We start from the raw sequence: 21845 nt of genomic DNA, 5'->3' as shown, positions 1-21845 counted from the left end.
CGCAACAGATTCGGGTACTAATAGTGGAAGTAGCACATCATGCGCGGGTAGGGGTCTCACACTCGGGGCCTCGCCCACGGATATCCGGACAAGAGACTAATCCGTCGGTTTGTCCAAAACCGAAACCGAAAAAACTTCCTTTACCCGGAAAGCATGGGCGATTCCACCAGGATAACTCTTTACTCTAACGTAGTCAAGATCATTTTACGGATCAACTGATCTGACTGCACCTTTAACGGTACTTGGTCAAATCAAGGAAGAAACTTGCACTTGGATCATTGGGATCAACGCTTTTTTCCCCATCAAGAGGCACAGCCGTTGATTCCTATCCATAGAACAATTTCTATCCGCGATTTAATTCATCTATCGTAATAATAGAAATTAAATCTCGATTTACGGATCCATCAGTCCAGCCTAACCCCATCCGATCCCATGGGTTAGCCAACCGCCCAACCACTGTAGTGATGGGATCCAATTTGGAATTTGGTTAGGTTTGTCCCGGGTACCAAGGAAAAGAGTTCCAAGGCCCCCTAGCCGGAAGTTCATGCAAACATAAAACTAGCCACACCACTTACACACCCAATATGAAATTGCCTTTTTCTTAGCATCAGCTAACTTTAAGACAATCCTTTAATGAAACCATAGAACCACTGATCACAATCTTCCAATTTATCCGGTTGATTCATAATTTCCCATCATTCCTTCATCAGAGTATCTATGGCATCATTGGCAACTAGAACGCTCACCACCTGTCCACACAGGGGCCTTTTCAATAGTTCCTAGCCCATAATACTCGACAATATAATCACTTATAAAAATCAAGATGGACTCTCATTGAAGATCAGCAAGATCAACCAACAGATACATATAAAGAGCCATGGACTCATCCATTGAAGACCAGCAAGGTCAATCAACCAGATCCATGCCCGGTTTCACAAAACAACTCTTACTCCTTGTTCCAATATCTTCCTCGACGCACGTGTGGGTATCTTTGGTGACCCAGAGCCCGAGCACCGTATGGTCAGCACCCTCTAGGATCCTTCGCAGGTGACCTAGCGCTTCACTCATAGGCCGCTTCCTTGGTCCCTCATCCACCGTACCGGAAGCTCACCATTTAAATCGAACCGAGGCTGGTCAAGACCTCGGTCGACCTTGCTATGCGAGACGTCCTCCATTGACTCTCCGTCAGCAGTTGCAACTTTAACAGGTCTTCATGACCTTAATCCACAAGACGGTCAAAATGCTTCCCCAGCATTCATGACATAAAACAGACATTTACAAACAGTCACAAAATACAGTTTCTAAATCGAACTCTCGTCTTTCCACATTATCCCTCCTTAGTCCACATTACTTATTCCACATTCCATTTAATATGTACTCATTCTCATCCATTTCCTCATATCGTTCATTTATACATCCACATCCCATATCCACATTCATACATACACATCCATATCCACATCCATACATCCACATCTACATGTTTACCTCCATTTTCACATCCTCATTTATACATCCACATCCCATATCCACATTCATACATACACATCCATTTTCACATCCATACATCCACATCCACATGCATACATCCACTATCATGTCCTCGTTCATACATTCACACACATACATCCACTATCACGTCCTCATTCATACATCCACATCCACACACATACATCTGCATCCACATTCCCATTCATATCTATACATCCACATCTACATCCACATACATACATACATCCACATTCACATTCCATATCCATATCTACATCCACATTCACATACATCCACATCCACATTCCCATTCACATCTATACATCCACATCTACGTCCACATTCACACACATCCACATACATACATCCATTTTTACATTCCCATTCATATAACCCCATATGCCTTCACATCTAATCTTTTACATCACATCCATTCTTGTCCTATCACAACCCATATACATCTTATCCTATCACATACACTTCTTACCTCATCTCATACACATCTTATCACATCTTAATTCATCTTATCACCTGCTAACTTATTTCATAAGCATCTTATCACCTGCTAACTTATTTCATAAGCATCTTATCACCTCTTATCACATCTTATACACCTCTTATCACATCCCATCACATCTCATATCTGTGTATAGAATACAAGAGAATTCTTATATTTGATATAAGATTTCTTTACACATTTATTTATGCATAAATTCCATTTAAGGAGATTAATACTTTTGAAGTAAAACTCAATCTTTTATGCATCTTCCTATACATAAATTTATGACATTTTTGAATTAGAATTCAATCTTTTATGCATCTTCCTATGCATAATTTCAATTTAGATGAAAATGACACTTTTGAATCAATCTTTTATGCATCTTCCTATGCATAAATTCAATTTAATAGGAATTACACTTTTAGAATAAAAGAATTTCTCTTATGCATCTAAGTTATGCATAAAATCCATTTATGATGAAAATCCTCATCTCTTATGCATACTTCTATGCATGAAATCCAATATATTAAAAGACATTTTTATAATAAAATAATCAACTTTTATACATACCTTTATGCATGAAATTCAAATATGATAAAAGTAACACTTTTATAATAAAATAATCACCTCTTATGCATACTTCTATGCATGAAATTCAATTGTGATAAAAGTAACACTTTTATAATAAAATAATCAACTTTTATGCATACCTCTATGTATGAAATCTAAATATGATTAAAAAAATACTATTATAATAAAATAATCAACTCTTATGCATACTTCTATGCATGAAATTCAGTTGTGATAAAAGTAACACTTTTATAATAAAATAATCAACTTTTATGCATACCTCTATGCATGAAATCCAATTATGATAAAAATAACACTTTTATAATAAAATATTTTAATCAACTTTTATGCATACCTCTATGCATGAAATCCAAATATGATTAAAAAACACTATTATAATAAAATAATCAACTCTTATGTATACTTCTATGCATGAAATTCAATTGTGATAAAAGTAACACTTTTATAATAAAATAATCAACTTTTATGCATACCTCTATGCATGAAATCCAATTATGATAAAAATAACACTTTTATAATAAAATATTTTAATCAACTTTTATGCATACCTCTATGCATGAAATCCAAATATGATTAAAAAACACTATTATAATAAAATAATCAACTCTTATGTATACTTCTATGCATGAAATTCAATTGTGATAAAAGTAACACTTTTATAATAAAATAATCAACTTTTATGCATACCTCTATGCATGAAATCCAATTATGATAAAAATAACACTTTTATAATAAAATAATCATCTCTTATGCATACTTCTATGCATGAAATCCCATATAATGAAAGACACTTTTATAATAAAATAATCAACTTTTATACATACCTTTATGCATGAAATTCAAATATGATAAAAGTAACACTTTTGATATAAAAATTTATCCATTATGCATACTTCTATGCATGAAAATAAAAATGGTAAAAGTAACACTTTTGATATAAAAATTTATCCATTATGCATACTTCTATGCATGAAAATAAAAATGGTAAAAGTAACACTTTTGATATAAAAACTTATCCTTTATGCATACTTCTATGCATGAAAATAAAATTGATAAAAATAACACTTTTGATATAAAAATTTATCCATTATGCATACTTCTATGCATGAAAATAAAAATGGTAAAAATAACACTTTTGATATAAAAATTTATCCATTATGCATACTTCTATGCATGAAAATAAAAATGGTAAAAATAACACTTTTGATATAAAAACTTATCCTTTATGCATGATATTAAAATTTAATTTCTCCATGATTATAAAGAAATTCTTTCAATTAATCTAGGATGATAATTCCTAGAATATGGTAGGAAGTCCTCTTTTTATGCTTTGAATGAAATTATTTTATGCATAATTTTTATAAAAATTTTGCCATAGCTCCGCTGCTATGACTGATAAATCTCAATTTTTCTAAGGGATAAAGCTTTTCATTAAGGAAATAATTAAAATGATCTCTAATTGGATCATTAATCCATAATGGATTGAATCATCAATATACATAAACTAAAAGCATAGAAAAAAAACCATTAATTTGGTCCCAAGCATAGCTTAATCTTGGGTTAAGGAAAAGCTTTATGAAAAGGTTGATTTGGATTGAGAATGGGTCATGAGTATGACCATTTCTTGAGTGAGAGAGAGAAATTACATAAAAACCATTATAATTTAAACATAAATGAAAATTAACTTCAATAGCATTTATTAAATTATGTAACTCTTCACTACTATTCACCAATTAACTTCAATAGCATTTAAAAAACCATACCAATTAAGCTTCTCAAGCTTGAGAGGGGTTGAGAAGAGAGAAACATTGAGAAATTATAGAAAAGATCAATATTCACTAATTACCTTACAAATTGCTTGATTCTTTGTTCACGGTAGAGGCCCCCAACCAATCAATTGGTTAAGTATGTTGATGGAGCCACTAATGGGGATTGAAGAAAGAGGGAAGCTCCAAAAACTAGTGAATTTTTAATGAATTCATAGTTCTTGGCTTAGGTGGAGTAGAGTAACGACGCGTAAACACTATATATTTTTCAACAAGGGGGAGGCTTCTATTTATAGGAAAAATTGAGCTCCTAACCAAACAAACTGATTCTAGAATTTTCTAAATCAGTTTGGTCAATTTTTGACCATTTTTAGTTGAATCAGTTAAGCTAACTTTTTGGAACTAGACTTGAATGAGGAGAGAGGAGAGATGAAATATCTCAATTTTTATGAGTTTAAAACTCATTCAAGCATGTGAATTATGCACCTCCTTTAAAGAACTCCCCTTCCTTACATATGTGTCATAATGGAATCATTTTAATATTACTCAGTTTTTTTTTTACTAATAAACCTTGTACATTTTCAACTCTTCATCTTATGTGAAATATGCACCTCCTTTAAAGAATTCCCCTTCCTTACATATGTGTCATAATGGAATCGTTTTAATATTGCTCATAGTTTTTTACTAATAAACCTTGTACATTTTCAACTCTTCATCTTATGTGAAATATGCACCTCCTTTAAAGAATTCCCCTTCCTTACATATGTGTCATAATGGAATCATTTTATTATTGCTCATAGTTTTTTACTAATAAACCTTGTACATTTTCAACTCTTCATCTTATGTAAAATATGCACCTTCTTTAAAGAATTCCCCTTCCTTACATATGTGTCATAATGGGATCATTTTAATATTGCTCATAGTTTTTTTACTAATAAACCTTGTACATTTTCAACTCTTCATCTTATGTGAGCATTTACTCATTTTTGGGTATCTTCTTTTTACAAATTGGATTTTTCTCCTCCCTACACATGGATTGATGCTATTGGTCCATAGGAACCTTAATTGGACCATAATCCAAAAATTTCTGAAAATCTAGACCCTTAGGCTAAGGTCCTTTATACCCATTTCCAATTAATTCCAATTGCACATTGGATAGTTCTTTTTGAATTTCTCTTTCAGGGAAAACTTATTTTAATAAGATGAGATAATTTTCTATCCAAAAATATTAAAAATTTGAATATTCTCTCTCTAGAATATTCTCTCTAGGTTAAAACAGTTAGAAACAAGTCTTTTATATTTCTGAAGAGGGATTGATTACAGGGGAAGATGCTGGACATTTTGAGAGGCTGGGGAGGAATCTTACATTCTCTCCCACTTGTTTGAAAAACGTGAGATGCCCTCATCTCGCAAACTGGGGGTAATTTCGCAAGATGCACAAGTATGAGACTGAGAGAATTTTTTTTTAATTAAGATTAATCACTAATTAAAAAAGTCTCAAAGAGAGTAAGGGTCAAGACAAGAACAAGATTTAAACTTTATTCATTCTTGGAACATATACAGTAAAGATAGAAGAACTCTTTACACTTCCATAAGCCCGTCCATCATATGATCACAAAAGCAGCACTCACAAGCTGCGCACGTATAAGGTAACTCATCTATGGGAATGATTCTGTTGGTTATTGCCGCGCCTATCTCAGTGGTATGAGGTGTTCTAACAAAAGGACCTCTGAGAGGCAAACCAAAAATGGGATAAAGGCATATCTTCTGATGAGGAAGAAAACACGCCACTAAGAAGACCCGCTCAGAAAGCCCAAGATGTCTTGATCTCATGACGTAGTAGTATCGGGGACCCAAACCCAAGGCTTCGATAACCATGGCCAAGCGGACATTGTTACGAAAGTGCTGCTGACCCCAAGGTGTTACCCTAGTTATGTCTTGATAGGTCCGCCATTTGGTCTGAGCTATAGAAGTTCCCAAGTGAGGGAAAAGTGAGCGCTCATACTGTTCTATAAAATCCTTCTTCACAGACTCGCTTGCGTCTTGAAGGTGAGGAATCATTATGGATAAAACTAATTCTTGTTGCCAAGCCATGAAGGAGATTAAGAAAGAAAGGAGATCGATGGGAGTAAGATTATTGTGAACGACAAGTAAAAGTTACGACTTATATAAAGAAAGGAGCTAGCGTAACTTAGAAGCCAACGGTAACTTGCCACTGAAGTTTTACCGTCTTTCCATAATTTGGGTTTGGCACATTTTTCTATAGAAGGCATTCAGAACTTTGAGATGAGGAGATAAAAGAAGTTCGTAAGCTAGATCACCTACTTTCTTTGGTCCACAATATCTGGGAGATAACTTCTTATACTTCCCAAGAGATAAAGAACTTCTTTTGGGCCGTACTCGAATGAAGACCAAAACCTTGATATCTCACTTCTGAACTCATTGTTCTGAATCCTTAAAATAGGTGGGACTCTTGAGAAGTATTCAGGGAAAAGGTTCTAAACAGAATCTTTCTTTTATTCTAGAGAGAGAATAATTATAAGATCAGAAAGGGAGATTCTTACTCCTGTATACCTTGAAGGCTGGTGGGGGAGAATCTTACATTCTACCCCACTTGAAAAGTGCGAGATGTCCTCATCTCGTAAGGTAGAGGACAACTCTTTTCTTAAGATCCAATTTATTCTGGGGTTCCTTATATTCTGGTCAACCCAACAGAATACGGGGATAATTATCCCTTATATAGAACTCATCATTAAATAACAATTCATTCAGATCATATCATTCATATCTTTAACACGATAATGGTCCATTGGACTGAAAATTTTCCTTCTGAACATTCCTCCACAGGAATTTTAGTCAAGCAAGTTCTCAATTTGTCATCCCTTAACTTGATCCACCAAGTCAAGTATTAATAGTAGCAATCTGACAGCACAATCCACTAATCTCATAGTGATTTGCTGAAATCATTATCATCATTCCAATTATGAATATCATCACAGGGACTCATCCCATTCATCCTCATTGATGTTTCGCTCAGCTTATTACATTTCAACCAAATTTCAGGGATCATCATTTTTCAATCAGAATCCAAATCAATTCATCAATTCTCAAACAGAATTAAAAATCATATCAACCACATTCGAATTCATCATCTAGATAGCATTAACGGTTATAATTTCAAGTCTTAGATTTACTCGTATATACTGTCAGTAAAGAGCTGCAGTATACTCTCGGTATATACGAGTAGTCAAGGCCCTTGGAATTATAAGGTAAATACCATCATGTCTAGGCCTCAAGCAAGTCAGGATTCTATATAATTGTGGTACTTCCATTTGAAGACCCAATTACTAATTTATGAATTTTCAGATTGAATTATATATCACAATTACAATCTTTTTGATTCTTGATAAATTTTTGATATATTTGGCTTCTCAGTTGATCCTTATTAACCAAAAAGCTCTGATACTAACTGTGAGATCCCAGTCTCCACCACGCAACAGATTCGGGTACTAACAGCGGAAGTAGCACATCATGCGCAGGTGGGGGTCTCACGGGGCCTCGCCCACGGATATCCGGACAAGAGACTAATCCGTCGGTTTGTCCAAAATCGAAACCGGAAAAACTTCCTTTACCCGGAAAGCATGGGCGATTCCACCAGGATAACTCTTTACTCTAACGTAGTCAAGATCATTTTACGGATCAACTGATCTGACTGCACCTTTAACGGTACTTGGTCAAATCAAGGAAGAAACTTGCACAAACCACCTCATTGGCACCATCTTGAACTTGGTTCTCTTCCACCATGGAAAATTGTGCTTGAGCTTTGGATGGCCTTCCACGATTTTTGATGCTAGCAAGTGGTTAGTTTAGCAATGGAAACCAAATTGGGAGTTCTTTAGTTTTCTACGTTTGTCTCTTGATGAGAGGAAAAATTCTATCACCCTGAATCACCACTTTGAGCACCCCTATACCTCTCTATTTTGACTTTTAGCTTAAAGTCAACTATGTGAGGCTCACCACCCAAAGGATAATGGAATTGGAAGCGCGTTGGCTCATTTGAAATCTCTTAGGTAGTACTCTTAAGCTATGTAAACACCTTGAATTCAGTCCATACTGTTTTGGACTGCATTAGGGTTTTTAGTTTGACCAAACTAGCCCCTTTACACCCTGAAATGGTTTCCAAATCTTTCACTTGATGGCTTGTTAGATTTGCCTTAAGATACCCTTATAAGGTTTCCCAATGCCCTTGAGAGATCTTGAGTGGTTTGGGACTGAACTACACTTTTTTATTCACTATAGAGTGCAAGAAAAGCATAAAAATTTGGCCATAATCTCCCCACAATATGGACCAAGTATCAATCATAATCCACTAGCATTTACCCAATGTCCAATCATGACATAATGTCCCAAGTAATCACCACCAAAAGCATACACTTTCCCATGCAACTCTTATGCTTTGATCATTACCAAGTGTCCAAGCCATGCTCAATCAAGTAATAGTTGGCTTCCATAGCCTCGGCATGCTTGCAATGTAGTGGAGTTGTGTGTCAAAGGAGCACTTTATGGTTGCCAATCTCCTGACCAAGCCTTCCCACCCTCGTACCTAGTCTGAATCTAGGCACAAGTTGGGGCCAAGTCTTCATATCCAATGTACCTAATCCCCCTCCTTGCCGCTTTTCCAAAAGTACTCACAACAAGCAGAGTTCATGCCATGCTCCCCCCGGGCCTCTCTCTTAAGATCCAATTTATTCTAGGGTTCCTTATATTCTGGTCAACCCAACAGAATACGGGGATAAATATCCCTTATATAGAACTCATCATTAAATAATTTCATTTCAGATCATATCATTCATATCTTTAACACGATAATGGTCCATCAGATCAAAAATTTTTCTTTCTGAACATTCCTCCACGGGAATTTCAGTCAAGCAAGTTTTCAATTTGTCATCCCTTAACTTGATATACCGAGTCAAGTGTTAACAGTAGCACTTTGACAGCACAATCCACTAATCTCATAGTGATTTGCTGAAATCATTATCATCATTTATCATTACAGGGACTCGTCCCATTCATCCTCATTGCGGTTTTGCTCAGGTTATTATATTTCAACTAAATTTCAAAAATCATCATTTTTCAATCAGAATCCCAATCAATTCATCAGTTCCCAAACAGAATTAAAAATCATATCAACCACATTCAAATTCATCATCTGGATAGCATTAACGCTTATAATTTCAAGTCTTAGATTTACTTGTATATACTGTCAGTAAAGAGCTGCAGTTATACTCTCGGTATATACGGATAGTCACGGCCCTTGGAATTATAAGGTAAATACCATCATGTCTAGGCCTCAAGCAAGTCAGGGATTGTATATAATTGCGGTCCTTCCATCTGAAGACCCAATTGCCAAATTACGAATTTCAGTTTGAATATCAAATTGTATGAATTATATCACACAATTACAACTTTTTTGTGTTTCTTGATAAATTTCTGACCTATTTATCTTCTCAGTTGATCTTTATTAACCAAATGCTCTGATACCAACTGTGAGATCCCTGTTCCCACCGTGCAACAGATTCGGGGTACTAGCAGCGGAAGTAGCACTTCATGCACGGGGCAGGGACCCACACTCGGGGCCTCGTCCACGGATATCCGGACAAGAGACTAATCCGTCGGTTTTTCCAAAACCGAACCCGAAAAAAACTTCCCTTACCCGAAAAGCATGGGCGATTCCACCAGGATAACTCTTTACTCTAACGCAGTCAAGATCATTACAGATCAACTGATCTGACTGCACCTTTAACGGTACTTGGTCAAATCAAGGAAGAAACTTGCACTTGGATCATTGGGATCAACGCTTTTTTCCCCATCAAGAGGCACAGCCGTTGATTCCTATCCATAGAACAATTTCTATCCGGGATTTACTTCATCTATCGTTATAATAGAAATTAAATCTCGATTTACGGATCCATCAGTCCAGCCTAACCCCATCCGATCCCATGGGTTAGCCAACCGCCCAACCACTGTAGTGATGGGATCCAATTTGGAATTTGGTTAGGTTTTGTCCCGGGTACCAAGGAAAAGAGTTCCAAGGCCCCCTAGCCGGAAGTTCATGCAAACATAAAACTAGCCACACCACTTACACACCCAGTATAAAAATTACCTTTTTCTTAGCATCAGCTAACTTTCAAACAATCCTTTAATGAAACCATAGTACCACTGATCACAATTTTCCAATTTATCCAATTGATTCATAATTTCCCATCATTCCTTCATCAGAGTATCTATGGCATCATTGGCAACTAGAACGCTCACCACCTGTCCACACAGGGGCCTTTTCAATAGTTCCTAGCCCATAATACTCGGCAATATAATCACTTATAAAAATCAAGATGGACTCTCGTTGAAGATCAGCAAGATCAACCAACAGATCCATATAAAGAGCCATGGACTCATCCATTGAAGACCAGCAAGGTCAATCAACCAGATCCATGCCCGGTTTCACAAAACAACTCTTACTCCTTGTTCCAATATCTTCCTCGACGCACGCGTGGGTATCCTAGGCGACCCAGAGCCCGAGCACCGTATGGTCAGCACCCTCTAGGATCCTTCGCAGGTGACCTAGCGCTTCACTCATAGGCCGCTTCCTTGGTCCCTCATCCACCGTACCGGAAGCTCACCATTTTAATCGAACCGAGGCTGGTCAAGACCTCGGCCGACCTTGCTACGCGAGACGTCCTCCATTGACTCTCCGTCAGCAGTTGCAACTTTATCAGTTAGGTCTCCACGACCTTAATCACAAGACGGTCAAAATGCTTTCCCAGCATTCTTGACATAAAACAGCCATTTACAAACAGTTTACAAATACAATTTCTATATTAACTCTAATTTTTCCACATTATCCCTCATATAATCCACATTACTTATTCCTCATTCCATTTATATGTGTACTCATCCAATCACATCATTTTCCATCTCTTCACTTCAGATTCCTTCACATCACATATCATATATTCACATCCATACATCCACATCCACATCCACATTCACATCCATACATCCACATCTACATGCTTACCTCCATTTTCACATCCTCATTTATACATCCACATCCCATATCCACATTCATACATACACATCCATATCCACATCCATACATCCACATCCACATGCATACATCCACTATCACGTCCTCATTCATACATCCACATCCACATGCATACATCCACTATCAGGTCCTCATTTATACATCCATATCCACATACATACATACATCCACATCCACATTCCCATTCACATCTATACATCCACATCTACATCCACATGCATACATCCACTATCACGTCCTCATTCATACATCCACATCCTCATGCATACATCCACTATCACGTCCTCATTCATACATCCATATCCACATACATACATACATCCACATCCACATTCCCATTCACATCTATACATCCACATCTACATCCACATACATACATACATCCACATCCACATTCCACATTCACATCTATACATCCACATCTACATCCACATACATACATACATCCACATCCACGTTCCACATTCACATCTATACAACCACATCTACATCCACATTCACATACATCCACATCTACATTCACATTCACATCTATATCCACATCTATATTTCCATTCACATCTATACATCCACATCTACATCCACATACATACATACATCCATATCCACATTCCACATTCACTTCTATACAACCACGTCTACATCCACATTCACATCTATGCATATACATCTTCATGCATACATCCATTTTCACATGCATACATCCACACTCCCATCTCCACATCCACACATCCACATACATACATCCATTTTCACATTCCCATTCATATAACCCCATATGCCTTCATATCTAATCTTTTATATCACATCCATTCTCACCCTATCACAACCCATATACATCTTATCTCATCTCATACACTTCTTATCTCATCCCATACACATCTTATCACATCTTAACTCATCTTATATGCATCTTATCATATCTTATCACTTCCCATATCTTTTATGCATACTTCTATGCATGAAATTTAATTATGCTAAAAGCAACACTTTTATAATAAAATAATCATCTCTTATGCATACCTCTATGCATGAAATTCAATTATGCTAAAAGTAACACTTTTATAATAAAATATTCATCTCTTATGCATACCTCTATGCATGAATTTTAATTATTGTAAAAGTAACACTTTTATAATAAAATATTCATCTCTTATGCATACCTCTATGCATGAATTTCAATTATTGTAAAAGTAACACTTTTATAATAAAATATTCATCTCTTACGCATACCTCTATGCATGAAATTCAATTATACTAAAAGTAACACTTTTGATATAAAAATTTATCCATTATGCATACTTCTATGCATGAAAATAAAAATGATAAAAGTAACACTTTTGATATAAAAATTTATCCATTATGCATACTTCTATGCATGTAAATAAAAATGATAAAAGTAACACTTTTGATATAAAAAATTTATCCATTATGCATACTTCTATGCATGTAAATAAAAATGATAAAAGTAACACTTTTGATATAAAAATTTATCCATTATGCATACTTCTATGCATGTAAATAAAAATGATAAAAGTAACACTTTTGATATAAAAATTTATCCATTATGCATACTTCTATGCAAGTAAATAAAATGATAAAAGTAACACTTTTGATATAAAAACTTATTCTTTATGCATAATATAGAAATTCAATTTCTCCATGATTATAATGAAATTCTTTCAATTAGTCTAGGATGATAATTCCTAGAATATGGTAGGAAGTCCTCTTTTTATGCTTTGAATGAAATTATTTTATGCATAATTTTTATAAAAATTTTGCCATAGCTCCGCTGCTATGACTGATAAATCTCAATTTTTTTACGGGATAAAGCTTATCATTAAGGAAATAATTAAAATGATCTCTAATTGGATCATTAATCCATAATGGATTGAATCATCAATATGCATAAACTAAAAGCATAGAAAAAAAAAACCATTAATTTGGCCTCAAGCATAGCTTAATCTTGGATTAAGGAAAAGCTTTATGAAAAGCTTCTTTTGGATTGAGAATGGGTCATGAGTATGACCATTTCTTGAGTGAGAGAGAGAATTTACATAAAAACCATTAGAATTTAAACATAAATGAAAATTAACTTCAATAGCATTTATTAAATTATGTAACTCTTCACTACTATTCACCAATTAACTTCAATAGCATTTAAAAAACCATACCAATTAAGCTTCTCAAGCTTGAGAGGGGTTGAGAAGAGAGAAACATTGAGAAATTATAGAAAAGAGCAATATTCACTAATTACCTTACAAGTTGCTTGATTCTTTGTTCACGGTAGAGGCCCCCAACCAATCAATTGGTTAAGTATGTTGATGGAGCCACTAATTGGGATTAAAGAAAGAGGGAAGCTCCAAAAACTAGTGAATTATTAAATGAATTCACAGTTCTTGGCTTAGGTGGAGTAGAGTAACGATGCATAAACACTATATATTTTTCAACAAGGGGGAGGCTTCTATTTATAGGAAAAATTGAGCTCCTAACCAAACAAACTGATTCTAGAATTTTCTAAATCAGTTTGGTCAATTTTTGACCATTTTTAGGTCAGTTAAGCTAACTTTTTGGAACTAGACTTGAATGAGGAGAGAGGAGAGATGAAATATCTCAATTTTTATGAGTTTAAAACTCATTCAAGCATGTGAAATATGCACCTCCTTTAAAGAACTCCCCTTCCTTACATATGTCATACTTTTAATATTGCTCATAATTTTTTACTAATAAACCTTGTACATTTTCAACTCTTCATCTTATGTGAAATATGCACCTTCTTTAAAGAACTCCCATTTCTTACATATGTCATACTTTTAATATTGCTCATAATTTTTTACTAATAAACCTTGTACATTTTCAACTCTTCATCTTATGTGAAATATGCACCTCCTTTAAAGAATTCCCCTTCCTTACATATGTGTCATAATGGAATCATTTTAATATTGCTCATAGTTTTTTACTAATAAACCTTGTACATTTTCAACTCTTCATCTTATGTGAGCATTTACTCATTTTTGGATACCCAAAATATCTCATATTTTTAATATTGCTCATAGTTTTTTACTAATAAACCTTGTACATTTTCAACTCTTCACCTTATGTGAGCATTTACTCATTTTTGGGTATCTTCTTTTTACAAATTGGATTTATCTACTCCCTACACATGGATTGATGCCATTGGCCCATAGGAACCTTAATTGGACCATAGTCTAAAGATTTCTGAAAATCTAGACCCTTAGACTAAGGTTCTTTATACCTATTTCCAATTAATTCCAATTGCACATTGGAAAATTCTTTTTGAATTTTTGTTTCAGGGGAACTCATCTGAATTATAAGAGATATTTTTCTATCCAAAAATATTCAAAATCTGAATATTCTCTCTCTAGAATATTTTCTCTCTCTAGGCTAAAATAGTTAGAAACAAGGTCTTTATATTTCTGAAGAGGGGTTGATTACAGGGGAAGATACTAGACATCAAAAAGGGGTTGGGAGAGGAATCTTACATTCTACCCCACTTAAAAAACGCGAGATGTCCTCATCTCGCAGGTGGAGTATGATTTCTTTCATCACATCTTCTTCTTCTTCAATCACATTCAACTTTACGCCTTGGAAGTGGACGGTCGATTTTTCCCTGGTATTCTGCTGGAGTATGGATGACTTGAGAACTGTCGGTTAAGTCCTTGGTTTTTCAATTGCAGTAAAGATCTGCCCTTCTTTCCTCTTCTACTTCTTCTGAAATTGTGACTGCTCTGGCTGCTACAGTCTGAGGTGGAATTCTTTCTCTTTGGTTGCCCCTGTTCTGGAAAGGAGTTCTAAGGTTATTCTGGGTAGAGACAGATGGTTGATTTGGAGTTCTTCTGGGGTTACCCTGGCTTGGGTGAGACGGACCCTGATTAGATTGGTATGAAGGAATTGGTCTCTGAATTCGGGGTCCTAGACTTCCCTGTCCCCTTGACATGGCAGGAGTTGGGCAGTCTTTTAACTGATGACCAAAACCTTGGCATCCAAAACACCGGTTCTCACTTCTGGGCTCATTGTTCTGCATCCTTAAAATAGATGGTCCTCCTGAGAAAGTATTTTGGGGGAAGGATCTTCCTTCACTTTGGAATCTTCCTGCATCTTGATTCTGAATCGGTCCTTGCTGCCTCTTTGGAGGTGGAAAGTTTGAAGTAGCTTCCTGGGCTTGGAATCTTTTAAAGTTAGAGGGTGCAGGTTTTGGCGGGACCTTTACTACAAAGGCTTTGGCAAAATCCTTTGCCATTTTTACTGCTTCAGCCATGGACACTGGTTTGGTATTTTTGACCAGTGTGTCCAAAGGTTCGTTCATTGCCCGAATGAACCTGGCCATGAGCTGTTCTTCATCTAGAGGTGGTGAGTATTTGAGTAGAAGAGCAAAGGCCTGGTGATATTCTTCAATGGTTTTGTTCTCCTGCTTTAGTTCTAAAAATTCGTTCATTTTGGTTTCCAAAAATCCAGGGGGACAGAATCTCTTTCTCAAATAGTTTTTTAGGTCATTCCAAGATTGGGTATTTCTATTTAGACGGTTGGTGTCACAGTGGTTCCTCCATGCTACCCTGGCTGTTTCCACTATTTTCAACCGGCCAAGAGCTATTTTGCTCAGCTCATTATAACCTGTGACGTCAAAATACTCTTCCATGGCTTCCACCCATTTCTCCACAGTCTCACCTAGGTTCTCCCCTTCTCCTTTGAAGGGTCCTGGTTGAGTCCTATGAAGAGCCTTGCGAACATCAGAATCAAGTTCGTTATCTTCAGTGACAGGGTCTGGCTGCTGACGGCTACGATTTCCTCGTCTCATGATTCTGTCAAAAATTTATATATTAGAGAGAGAATAGTTATAAGATTAGAGAGGAGATTCTTATTTTTGAATACCTCAAAAACTGGGGAGAATTTTTACATTCTACCCCACTTAAAAAAAGCGCGAGATGTCCTCATCTCGCCAAGTAGAGGACAACTCTTTTTCTTAAGATCCAATTTATTCTAGGGTTCCTTATATTCTGGTCAACCCAATAGAATACGGGGATAAATATCCCTTATATAGAACTCATCATTAAATAATTTCATTTCAGATCATATCATTCATATCTTTAACACGATAATGGTCCATCAGATCAAAAATTTTTCTTTCTGAACATTCCTCCACGGGAATTTCAGTCAAGCAAGTTTTCAATTTGTCATCCCTTAACTTGATATACCGAGTCAAGTGTTAACAGTAGCACTTTGACAGCACAATCCACTAATCTCATAGTGATTTGCTGAAATCATTATCATCATTTATCATTACAGGGACTCGTCCCATTCATCCTCATTGCGGTTTTGCTCAGGTTATTATATTTCAACTAAATTTCAAAAATCATCATTTTTCAATCAGAATCCCAATCAATTCATCAGTTCCCAAACAGAATTAAAAATCATATCAACCACATTCAAATTCATCATCTGGATAGCATTAACGCTTATAATTTCAAGTCTTAGATTTACTCGTATATACTGTCAGTAAAGAGCTGCAGTTATACTCTCGGTATATACGGATAGTCACGGCCCTTGGAATTATAAGGTAAATACCATCATGTCTAGGCCTCAAGCAAGTCAGGGATTCTATATAATTGCGGTCCTTCCATTTGAAGACCCAATTGCCAAATTACGAATTTCAGTTTGAATATCAAATTGTATGAATTATATCACACAATTACAACTTTTTTGTGTTTCTTGATAAATTTCTGACCTATTTATCTTCTCAGTTGATCTTTATTAACCAAATGCTCTGATACCAACTGTGAGATCCCTGTTCCCACCGTGCAACAGATTCGGGGTACTAGCAGCGGAAGTAGCACTTCATGCGCGGGGCAGGGACCCACACTCGGGGCCTCGTCCACGGATATCGAAACAAGAGACTAATCCATCGGTTTTTCCAAAACCGAACCCGAAAAAAACTTCCCTTACCCGAAAAGCATGGGCGATTCCACCAGGATAACTCTTTACTCTAACGCAGTCAAGATCATTACAGATCAACTGATCTGACTGCACCTTTAACGGTACTTGGTCAAATCAAGGAAGAAACTTGCACTTGGATCATTGGGATCAACGCTTTTTTTCCCATCAAGAGGCACAGCCGTTGATTCCTATCCATAGAACAATTTCTATCCGGGATTTACTTCATCTATCGTTATAATAGAAATTAAATCTCGATTTACGGATCCATCAGTCCAGCCTAACCCCATCCGATCCCATGGGTTAGCCAACCGCCCAACCACTGTAGTGATGGGATCCAATTTGGAATTTGGTTAGGTTTTGTCCCGGGTACCAAGGAAAAGAGTTCCAAGGCCCCCTAGCCGAAAGTTCATGCAAACATAAAACTAGCCACACCACTTACACACCCAATATAAAAATTGCCTTTTTCTTAGCATCAGCTAACTTTAAAACAATCCTTTAATGAAACCATAGTACCACTGATCACAATTTTCCAATTTATCCAATTGATTCATAATTTCCCATCATTCCTTCATCAGAGTATCTATGGCATCATTGGCAACTAGAACGCTCACCACCTGTCCACACAGGGGCCTTTTCAATAGTTCCTAGCCCATAATACTCGGCAATATAATCACTTATAAAAATCAAGATGGACTCTCGTTGAAGATCAGCAAGATCAACCAACAGATCCATATAAAGAGCCATGGACTCATCCATTGAAGACCAGCAAGGTCAATCAACCAGATCCATGCCCGGTTTCACAAAACAACTCTTACTCCTTGTTCCAATATCTTCCTCGACGCACGCGTGGGTATCCTAGGCGACCCAGAGCCCGAGCACCGTATGGTCAGCACCCTCTAGGATCCTTCGCAGGTGACCTAGCGCTTCACTCATAGGCCGCTTCCTTGGTCCCTCATCCACCGTACCGGAAGCTCACCATTTTAATCGAACCGAGGCTGGTCAAGACCTCGGCCGACCTTGCTACGCGAGACGTCCTCCATTGACTCTCCGTCAGCAGTTGCAACTTTATCAGTTAGGTCTCCACGACCTTAATCACAAGACGGTCAAAATGCTTTCCCAGCATTCTTGACATAAAACAGCCATTTACAAACAGCATTTACAAACAGTTTACAAATACAATTTCTATATTAACTCTAATTTTTCCACATTATCCCTCATATAATCCACATTACTTATTCCTCATTCCATTTATATGTGTACTCATCCAATCACATCATTTTCCATCTCTTCACTTCAGATTCCTTCACATCACATATCATATATTCACATCCATACATCCACATCCACATCCACATTCACATCCATACATCCACATCTACATGCTTACCTCCATTTTCACATCCTCATTTATACATCCACATCCCATATCCACATTCATACATACACATCCATATCCACATCCATACATCCACATCCACATGCATACATCCACTATCACGTCCTCATTCATACATCCACATCCACATGCATACATCCACTATCAGGTCCTCATTTATACATCCATATCCACATACATACATACATCCACATCCACATTCCCATTCACATCTATACATCCACATCTACATCCACATGCATACATCCACTATCACGTCCTCATTCATACATCCACATCCTCATGCATACATCCACTATCACGTCCTCATTCATACATCCATATCCACATACATACATACATCCACATCCACATTCCCATTCACATCTATACATCCACATCTACATCCACATACATACATACATCCACATCCACATTCCACATTCACATCTATACATCCACATCTACATCCACATACATACATACATCCACATCCACGTTCCACATTCACATCTATACAACCACATCTACATCCACATTCACATACATCCACATCTACATTCACATTCACATCTATATCCACATCTATATTCCCATTCACATCTATACATCCACATCTACATCCACATACATACATACATCCATATCCACATTCCACATTCACTTCTATACAACCACGTCTACATCCACATTCACATCTATGCATATACATCTTCATGCATACATCCATTTTCACATGCATACATCCACACTCCCATCTCCACATCCACACATCCACATACATACATCCATTTTCACATTCCCATTCATATAACCCCATATGCCTTCATATCTAATCTTTTATATCACATCCATTCTCACCCTATCACAACCCATATACATCTTATCTCATCTCATACACTTCTTATCTCATCCCATACACATCTTATCACATCTTAACTCATCTTATATGCATCTTATCATATCTTATCACTTCCCATATCTTTTATGCATACTTCTATGCATGAAATTTAATTATACTAAAAGTAACACTTTTATAATAAAATAATCATCTCTTATGCATACCTCTATGCATGAAATTCAATTATGCTAAAAGTAACACTTTTATAATAAAATATTCATCTCTTATGCATACCTCTATGCATGAATTTTAATTATTGTAAAAGTAACACTTTTATAATAAAATATTCATCTCTTATGCATACCTCTATGCATGAATTTCAATTATTGTAAAAGTAACACTTTTATAATAAAATATTCATCTCTTATGCATACCTCTATGCATGAAATTCAATTATGCTAAAAGTAACACTTTTGATATAAAAATTTATCCATTATGCATACTTCTATGCATGAAAATAAAAATGATAAAAGTAACACTTTTGATATAAAAATTTATCCATTATGCATACTTCTATGCATGTAAATAAAAATGATAAAAGTAACACTTTTGATATAAAAAATTTATCCATTATGCATACTTCTATGCATGTAAATAAAAATGATAAAAGTAACACTTTTGATATAAAAATTTATCCATTATGCATACTTCTATGCAAGTAAATAAAATGATAAAAGTAACACTTTTGATATAAAAACTTATTCTTTATGCATAATATAGAAATTCAATTTCTCCATGATTATAATGAAATTCTTTCAATTAGTCTAGGATGATAATTCCTAGAATATGGTAGGAAGTCCTCTTTTTATGCTTTGAATGAAATTATTTTATGCATAATTTTTATAAAAATTTTGCCATAGCTCCGCTGCTATGACTGATAAATCTCAATTTTTTTACGGGATAAAGCTTATCATTAAGGAAATAATTAAAATGATCTCTAATTGGATCATTAATCCATAATGGATTGAATCATCAATATGCATAAACTAAAAGCATAGAAAAAAAAAACCATTAATTTGGCCTCAAGCATAGCTTAATCTTGGATTAAGGAAAAGCTTTATGAAAAGCTTCTTTTGGATTGAGAATGGGTCATGAGTATGACCATTTCTTGAGTGAGAGAGAGAATTTACATAAAAACCATTAGAATTTAAACATAAATGAAAATTAACTTCAATAGCATTTATTAAATTATGTAACTCTTCACTACTATTCACCAGTTAACTTCAATAGCATTTAAAAAACCATACCAATTAAGCTTCTCAAGCTTGAGAGGGGTTGAGAAGAGAGAAACATTGAGAAATTATAGAAAAGAGCAATATTCACTAATTACCTTACAAGTTGCTTGATTCTTTGTTCACGGTAGAGGCCCCCAACCAATCAATTGGTTAAGTATGTTGATGGAGCCACTAATTGGGATTAAAGAAAGAGGGAAGCTCCAAAAACTAGTGAATTATTAAATGAATTCACAGTTCTTGGCTTAGGTGGAGTAGAGTAACGATGCATAAACACTATATATTTTTCAACAAGGGGGAGGCTTCTATTTATAGGAAAAATTGAGCTCCTAACCAAACAAACTGATTCTAGAATTTTCTAAATCAGTTTGGTCAATTTTTGACCATTTTTAGGTCAGTTAAGCTAACTTTTTGGAACTAGACTTGAATGAGGAGAGAGGAGAGATGAAATATCTCAATTTTTATGAGTTTAAAACTCATTCAAGCATGTGAAATATGCACCTCCTTTAAAGAACTCCCCTTCCTTACATATGTCATACTTTTAATATTGCTCATAATTTTTTACTAATAAACCTTGTACATTTTCAACTCTTCATCTTATGTGAAATATGCACCTTCTTTAAAGAACTCCCATTTCTTACATATGTCATACTTTTAATATTGCTCATAATTTTTTACTAATAAACCTTGTACATTTTCAACTCTTCATCTTATGTGAAATATGCACCTCCTTTAAAGAATTCCCCTTCCTTACATATGTGTCATAATGGAATCATTTTAATATTGCTCATAGTTTTTTACTAATAAACCTTGTACATTTTCAACTCTTCATCTTATGTGAGCATTTACTCATTTTTGGATACCCAAAATATCTCATATTTTTAATATTGCTCATAGTTTTTTACTAATAAACCTTGTACATTTTCAACT

Source organism: Cibotium barometz, chromosome 30, assembly GCF_041138505.1.
Source record: "Cibotium barometz isolate CiBa-2024 chromosome 30, ASM4113850v1, whole genome shotgun sequence".
Lineage (NCBI taxonomy): Eukaryota > Viridiplantae > Streptophyta > Polypodiopsida > Cyatheales > Cibotiaceae > Cibotium > Cibotium barometz.
The sequence above is the reverse complement of the archived record's forward strand: the minus strand, read 5'-3'. Positions refer to the sequence as shown.